Here is a 9,339-nt window from a genome sequence, read left to right as displayed (position 1 = left end):
TTCCTCGGGGATTTGTGGCAATGGTCATCCACCAATTCCTCGATTGTTCGTGGTAACCATTGATGTTATGCAGGAGGTTTCTGATTAAACAATACAAAGATTTTCTTAATGCTCTCAACAAAAGCACAAAACTGTTGACACCGTTTTTTGTCAACTTAATTATGAAGAGCACTAAACAATATTTCAGCAAAAATAGAAGAACACAAGAGCTTTTTACGTGGTTCAGCAGTTAAAATCTTCCTAGTCCACGAGTTAGTATTATTGATCTTGATACTCTCTCAAAGCTTTTTCAGAAAGCAATCTGGCAGAGTATTTTCAGTACAATTTTGTGTGTCCATACAAATGAAATACTCTAGGCTATTTATAGACCTGGTTGTGAGAATATCTTCCTCTGATTCATGGAAGTTACAATCAATCAAATAAATACTATAAATGTGTTAATTACATAATCCCATGACAATAGAGATTTAATATATGATAATAACGAATCCCTATGAAATAGGGATTTCCTAACAACCTTTCCGAATGCCAAATGCGTCATTGAGCTCGTTCATTATGCCGACGCACTTTCGAGACTGACCAAGCTTCGAGCTCACCGTTCCAGTTATAACCTCCCCCTCTCATCCAGTAATTTTGTCGAGTACGTTCCACGGAGAAGGTTGGTGTGTTCGAGCCAGCAATTTAGGCTCGAACAATGCGACTGCTCAAGTGCTAATAATAGATCTGGAACCATTTGACAATTCGTATAAGTACACTGCTAACATTTGTAGATACGAGTTTAACTTTTTCGAGCCTGCATTTCGAGGCTATTTATTTTATTTTTGAAATTTGAGTGTAACACATTAATATAAAAATGTTGTAAAATTTCATTATTATAATAATATATATTATAAGACTAGATATTTAATAATTATATTAATATTAAATATTATTATGATAATAATATATAATCATAATTTTTTACTAATTATATCAATATATTTTCAAATATTATAAAATATTATTATGATAATAATAATTAATACAAGATTAAATATTTAATAATTGTATTGATATAAATTTAAATATTATAAAATATCTTTATAATAATAAGAAATAATACATAATTTTGATTTTTATTAAAAAAATCATCATTTATGTTTAAAAAGGTTATTATATTATATATATTTTAAAAAATCACAAATAATGTTTTGGTTTAATTATTCATTAATATGTTTATTTATTCTTTTATATATAATATTGTTTATTTATTTAAAATTTATATGACAATGATACAAATTTAATAAAAATAATTAATAAATTCTATAAATAAAACTAAGCGAACGTGTATTACACGTTGCTTGTATCTAGTATAAATATATATATATATATGCACATAAATAGCTTTATATACACTGTTAAGTCTTTAAAAAAATATGTATAAAATAAAAAAGCGTAAACATAATAAAAATTGATAATATCAAGATAATATAGTTATTAATATTAATTTTAAAACAACAATGTACATAAGAATATTTTTTTAATAAAACATTAATTTAATTTTTAAAAATATTAAATATTTTTAAAAATGTTATGAAAATATTTTTTCCCATATCATGATTGTTATTGTCATAAATTAAATGTCCAAATATTTTAAGAATGATTCACCATTTATTTTATATTTTTATGTATTTTTAAAAGAAAAAAGAAACAAAAATAGCATTTAGGGACCTAATGATGCGATTTGAAAAGGTTGGGGGACCTAACTAATACAAAATCATTTTTTGGGACCTAAGTGTTACAAAGTAAAAAGAATGGGGACCGTGACTGAAAAAAAACCCTCTCTAAATTGATGGGACTTTCCTTTGGTTACTTAAACATAATTACAAATTAAAATAATGAGTAGGAATACATTTTTCTAAAATAACTTATCAAATAGAATAAAAGATAAATTTGATCCAGATATCTTGAATGAGTATTGTTATTTGTCATCTTAAGGTACCAAACATCACATAAGACGACACCTTAGGATTAGTTAGTTGTTTCCAATATTATTCATTAAATTAAAATATGTGGGACCCAATATTGAATTGCATCAATAACAATATGATGCCTCATGTAGTATTGGACATCAATGGTGTCCAATACTCATCTTGAATATATCATAAATAATTATGGGGAAAATATTAATTTTGCCCATGTGTTTTGCCTAAATATGCATTTGGATTTTAACTTTTGTTAAATGACATTTCAAACTTAGTGTTTCACAAAATTGATCAAAATAGTACTCTGAGCCAGATTTTGGTCAAAATATTTTTCAATATGACCAAAATACCGTCAGATTTTGTAATTAATGAATTAAATTATATAAAATAAAATATTATTAAAATTAAAAATTTTAAATTCATATAAATTAAAAATAATAAAAAAATACTTAATTAATTAAAATAAAAAATATTTTAATCAAATTATTTTTAAAAAAATTTAACACTATTCTCATATCAAAATTTTGAAATATATTATCTTGTTCTTCATAAAGTTTCAAGACAGTGAAATCTAAAGATTAAAAAACAATGATTCAAAACGTAAATCCAGAAAGCTTCAAGAACAACGATTTGAAATCTATAGATTTAAGAACAATGAAGCAAACTGATGACTTGTAAAGTCAATACCCAAATCACAGTGAATAAAAAATCTCAAAATATCCAAATGACACGAATAATAGGTATGAAAATACCAAGCAAATCACAAACACATGAAACTAAAAAAAAAACTAGAACGTGTCAAACTCCATCCTCCCCCTCAATCCATGACTTGAATGAATCCATGTTAGCGTCCAATCCGTCCTTGTCCAACCTTCTTGTGAGCCCTTTGGCTTACCCTAGTCATGAGCTCTAGATCGAATAAGCAAATTGAAGTCGCCCCATCCTATCTACGTCAAATCTGAAGCCTCATTTGTCACTCAGAAACTCGACTCCCAGCTAGTCCCTTCAACGACTTCAATGAGTGCTTCCAGACTGACTAAATCTGCCTCCAATGACACCTAGATTGAGAAGAAAAGCATGACGACAATTGTAATTTCCTACCAACCAAGGACCACTACGACATGTGTTAAATTAGTGATGGACTCACTAAATGAGTCATTTGGACTAAAATATGGGATTAAGTGACAAATGGTTTAGGTATTAAAAATCTTGGTCAAGGAACAAACATTTCCATTGAAAATTTTAGTCTTTACATGGGATCCCACAATACAAGTTTTAAATTTTTTTACAACTCAAGGATTACAAAATAAGCCAACCTAAGCGGCAAAACAGGGTCCACCCTTAGTTCCCCTGTGATATCTCAGTCGTGGTGGTCGAGCAAACTGCATATGTGCACATCGCCTCTAACGCTCTCCAACTTATGGCTGGCCAAGCTTCTCCTTGCCCTTACCTACACCACATAGCACTTGTGAGCCAAGGCTCAACAAGAAAACATATTAACAGATTATGATAATCAACAAAATATAACAGCATGCTTAACAGTGATAACTGAAATCAAGCAGGAACATTGTACAAGTAAGCGACCTCAGGGTAACACAAGTGTGTATCGCACCTCTATTTATTCTAGTGGCATTCGAGTCAGTCAAGTGCATAATAAACTCCCAGGGTGGCCTAGCCATAACGGCATGCACTCTGCACACATAGTGCCGACCACGGCTTAAAAGTCGAGGCTTGTAAACTCTCGACTTATAAGCCAAGCCCTTTTAACCAAATGTGCCCTCGACTAACAGGCCAAGCTTTTAATTAGATGCAATAGACAGATCATCGACTTATATGTTGAGCATTCCAGTCAGGAACAAACATACATATAATACATTCATCATACACACAAATACAACGCATTACTGTGTGCTTAAACATATATTCACAAGCATAATTATAAGCGTGCTCATTAACTGAGCCCGAGCCCTAATCATGTTTACATTTAACAGTTGGGCCAAGCCCTAATCATATTACATTTGACAGCTGGGCCAAGCCCTAATCATATTACATTTAACAATTGGGCCAAGCCCTAATCACGTATCTCACACATTGGGTGCAGTTTTATTACCTCGATCCTCGAGCGAATAATGATACGACCTCGAGCGCTAACCCTGACCTGAGCCTGGCGGAAACCCTAGTCACAACACAAGTATATGTTCATCAGGAATTAACCCTAGAATCCGAGTTCCAAATTGAACTCTAATTCTCAAAACCATTGTTCCCATGTAGCGGGGCACTAGAAAAGTCCCTCGAGCCCCCAAGCGGACTTCCAAATCAGATCCCCAAGCCCCCAGGCCTAGCCCTTATAATTTAACATTTCAACATTTCGAGGCCCCTGGCGCGATTGCGCCCACAGAAAATTTGGGACTTCTAGGCCATTGGCGCGGTCGCGCCCCACAACTCAAGCCTCAAAATTGGATTCCAATTTCCCCATTTCTAGGACACTAGCGCGATCACGCTAGGTCGCCAGAACCTAAGAATATGCCCATAACTTAGGTGTTCTTCCCCAATTCTCTACACCTGCTATTTCCAGTAAATTCAAACCCATAAATTCAACCCAACTAGGTGTTCTAACAAGATTCCAACCTCCAAAAACATTACACTAGACCCAAGCAACAAAACCCACTAACCAGCTCCTCACAAACACCTATTAAATCTCAAACTAGAATTTGAAGCTAGGCAACCCAAAAAAAGAAAAACCATTGAAGAGTGATAGAACCAGAGTATTACCTGAATTTCTCTGCCCAAATTCGAAAATCCTGCTGAGATTCTAAGCTTAGCAACTCCAATTTCCCCAACACACTCTCCAAACTCCACCACAATTGTACTTGGCTTGACTTCTAGGCAAAAATATCTTCAAGATTCAATGTGTACACCAAGAGAGGAAGGAAATGACCTAAAATGTGAATGAGCCTCCTCAAGGCTGGTGCCTAGTTAGCTAACCCATGTGGTCAAATGACCACAATGCCCCTTGCCCCATTTAACCTCAAAGATTACTCCCAATGGCAAAATTATCATTTGGCATAATTCCACAAATCTCAAATTATCCTATATAATCTATCAAACCAATATTCATCAATTAATTCTCGGTAGTTTACCAAATTACCAAAATACCCCTAAGCTCACCTAGAGTCGGGTATTTTACCCAGTTGCGACTTGTTTGCTAACTTGCTCCCTAGGATCGCCTCGTGCCAGGTAACTCAAATATATCCACATAATATTGTGGTTACGATTATATATTGCACATATTTACAATTATACCCCTAGCAAGTCAAAATTACAAAAATGTCCTTCTAATAAGAAACGGACCCATATGCATATTTAGTACACTTAAACATGCAAGTATAATCATATCATAATACAATTCACATAATAACATGATCATAACACATAAGCACACAATTAACTCAATTATTGCCTCCTGACCTCCTAATCTAGGCAGTAAGTCATATTAGGAAAATTGGGGCATTACAGCAATGAAGAAAATCCATACAAACCTCTGCTCCAGGCGTCACCCTTGCACCCATCCCTTGCCGACCTCCAACCCTACCATCGCCAGTGCTGATCTGATTCAACCAGTTCTATCATAAGAAGAAGACAAAGACAGGAAGAGATAAAAGGAAGAAGATGAAGAGACAAGTGATTTATGTTGTGGTTACTATTTTTCTTTTAGTTTTATATTATTTTTTCATTTTTATTTCAAGTTAGGTTTATTTTTGTTTTAAGTATAACACTATGTTCTATAAGAATGATGGAATGTTGGAAGGATGGAGCGTTTAAAAAGGATGTAGAGGGTGATGGGTGGAGTGGATTATTACTTTCCTTAATAGTGTTTGTTGTTAAGAGGGGAGATATAATGATGGATTTAAATTTTAAATGTAAAATCACTAAATAATCTATTATATAATATATTTTTTATTGAAGGATATGTATGTAAGTTTCTATAAAAAGATATCTTATTCTAGAATCCTTCATTTTGGAGGATTTGGAGGGAGACCTCATCCCTCCATCTTTCATCCCCCTCACTTTCTTTCTTGCTAAACAAATGAATTTATCTCTCCACCTACCATTCTTCCCCTACCCATTTCATCCTTCCGAATTTCCCTCATACCAAACATAGTGTAAATCTAATTTATTAACTAGTTCAATTAGGTTTTTAGTTGTTTTATTTTTATTAAAATATCCTTTTAATTATTTTAATTTTGATTTTTTGTTTATTAAAATTAGTTTAAAATGTTAATTAATTTAAATATACTTGAATGAATATTTTCTTATTTAATACTTTTTTTAAAATATATATTTTTTAAAATTATTTCAAAATAGTTTTTATTATATCAATATTGTTTTTAATATCAAATATATTTTTAACGCTTTTATATAAAAATAAAGTACTTATAACTAGGGCCGACACTGTTTTTTTTTATAATGTCCGAGAGCTTGCAAGAACCCACATCTCAAAACCCAATTACGGAGTTAGGACCAACACTTTGATTATTATTAGAGTGCCCTGCATATGTAAGGATGTCAACCAACATATAAAATCATAGGTCGTTGGGTTCACAAAGTTAATATTGTAATTCAAAAGAATTGAACACTATATTTATAATCATATAAACAATGAAAGAATAACCCAACTTAAATCAAGAGAAAGAGAGGACCTTTGAAGATACAAAACCCTAGTTACATAAAATCATAAGTTTATGATTTTATGTAATAAATCAATGAAGTTAACAAGAAAGCTTGACACTTGAGTTGTTGTCCAAAAAACTCTTTTCCTAGCCTCCCATAAGAGATTGTTTGAAGCTACTACAATGGTGTAATGAGATTGAGATTTACAAGTCTTGGTCTTCAAACAAGTCAAGCTTTCTTGATGAAGATTTTGGAGAAAACTAGTAACTTTTTTGTGAGTTAGAGAGATAGAGTGGAGAGTGATAATTTACCAAAATCTTATATGAACCCCTTAAATAGTGCAAAAACTATCATTAGTGTTAACCAATAAGATTAGAGTATTTTAAAACAAGTTTTGGAACAAAAAACACATAACCGTACAGACAACCCACGCATGCAGGCGATGCAATACCCCTTCCATTGACTTTTGACCCCGTACATCGACCCAAAACATCTCCCAATGCCTCCAAACTTTTTGGGTGCTCTTATATACTCCAAAGAAATACGTTGGACCCAAAAATATAATTTTTAAGTGACTACAACAAAAATCAGGTTGACTTTAGTAAAATCGTTGTAGTTTTTGTACCTCTTTCTGCATAACTAATTTTACTATGTACACTACAACAAACTAGGGGTTTTATGACTTTATTTGGGAGACATTAAAAGTCTACAATGTCTCCCGTGGGGGGAGACATTGTAGGTGGAGTTATTGTAAGTGTATATCTCATGTCTCCCAATGGGAGAGGTGAGAGACATCCCACGTCTCCCAGTGGAAGAGGTTGAAAGGTGTCCAAAAACGTGGACTTTCAACCTCTCCCACTGGGAGATGTGGGAAGTCTCTCACCTTTCAAGTCTCCCATTGAGAGACGTGGGATGTCTGTTACTTCTCCCAATGGGAGACATTGAAAGTCTTCAGTTTTTTTTTTCAATTTTTAAATAATATATATTTGTATTATCAAATTCCTTTTATATATATTGTTGACGCGGTTCTTCGCCAACAGGTAATTAAGAAAAGAAAGATAAAGGGATTAGTGCTTATGTTGAACCGAAGTAGATGAATGATCTTGGAAATGGAATGGTGACACAAAATACGTTTTTTAAGTGGTTCAAAGGTTAAAATCCTTCTACTCCACTAGTCAGTATTATTACTATATACTGGGTATTCTTTTACAGGGTATTTCTTACAATAGAGAATCCAACCCCCATTAACTCCCAAGGTCTCCATATTTATAGGAGAAGGCACCTGGCAGTTGGTAAGAAGGTCATCCCGTGACCTTCTTACCTATCATGTCAACTCTGTGACATTCATGATTAATTCCTAAACCTGACACATTAGTGTGGTCAAATCAATAGGTAAGGGGATAATGGGCCGCACGGCCCAACCCAGTCGTGGGTGTCTGAATACGCACATTCATGCTGCATGTTCAAGAAGTCAGGGATATATCAGACACGTGATGTCTGATATATGCACGTTTACCTTGCGTGGTTGACTTTATAAAAGGTCACAGCCTCCAACTCAAGCTCGCACCACGAGCTGGATGCTTCCCTCAACCTGTGGCCTTCAGAGTCCAGACTTAGTCCTTAAGTAACCTTGGCGAACCCCTAGGTTACCTTGAACTAAGGAGGTAGGATCTTACGACGGCAGCTCCGGTCTTGGGGATGTCCACGTGGTATTCATGATTAGGCCATATCTTAGCTCGTTAATCAGCCCGTGGGAAAATCAAGGCTTACATCTGCCCCGTAAGCCTCTGCTCGTGGTACACGACGTCGTGTAGGGCCACAGTAGGGGCTTTTAGGCTTCCCCATGAACTATTCATATTCCACATTCTACGTAGGCACCGAATACGTGGAACATCGTGGTTGGTGACGGTACGTCTTCCGAGAACCGCATTTAATGGCCTAGCCTATGCCCAGCCGTCGTTTCATCTTTCGAGTGGAGGGCCTGGATCCCACATCAGGGCAATCCAACGGCCCTCTTCACGTGACCCTTCACGCATATAAAAGGGGTGTCGTAGCTCCAGGACTTAGGCAATATGTAGAAGAATCTAGCCCGGAACCAGAGTCGGATCCAGAACTTGCGCCAGCTCGGGAAATAATCGACTTAGATTCTCCCGCAGGAGCTCCGGGGCCGATGGTCGTAACCATAGGTTCTTCTTCTAGCTCGGGGGGTAGGATCCCTTTTAGTATATATACATATACTTGAATTTCCCATTTCCCCCTTTGTTTTTGTTTTTGAATGGCTGGTAACTTGTGTACTAACCGTATCTTTCTTTTGACAAAGGAGATGTCTCAGCCCAGGGGGAGTCTGCGAGCTGCGTTCGCCAGGGGGAATACCCCAGCCATGGCCTCTGGGCCCAAAATGAAGAAGCTCCGAACTTCAAAGAAAACTGTCGGGACCCCAACCAAGTCTCCCGCAAAGGAGAAAGAGTAACCCCCAGCCGCCCAGGTCGTGGAAACTGTTCCTCCTGCTGCAGGGGGGAGCAGCATGCCCCCACCCCCTCCGCGGGCTCCGGCCTTCGTCCAGGACACAGGGGCGGAGCTTGGGGCTTCGGCAATTTCAACCTCTGAGGTGCGCATCCCAGTTGATCCCCAGGACCTGGAGAAGATTCCAGAGGCCTTTCGGGGGACGGTGTATGAGTCGGCAAACTACGTCGTCAGCCACATC

The sequence above is a fragment of the Humulus lupulus genome, chromosome 5 (genome assembly GCF_963169125.1).
Source record: "Humulus lupulus chromosome 5, drHumLupu1.1, whole genome shotgun sequence".
Lineage (NCBI taxonomy): Eukaryota > Viridiplantae > Streptophyta > Magnoliopsida > Rosales > Cannabaceae > Humulus > Humulus lupulus.
Note: the sequence above shows the minus strand (reverse complement) of the source record.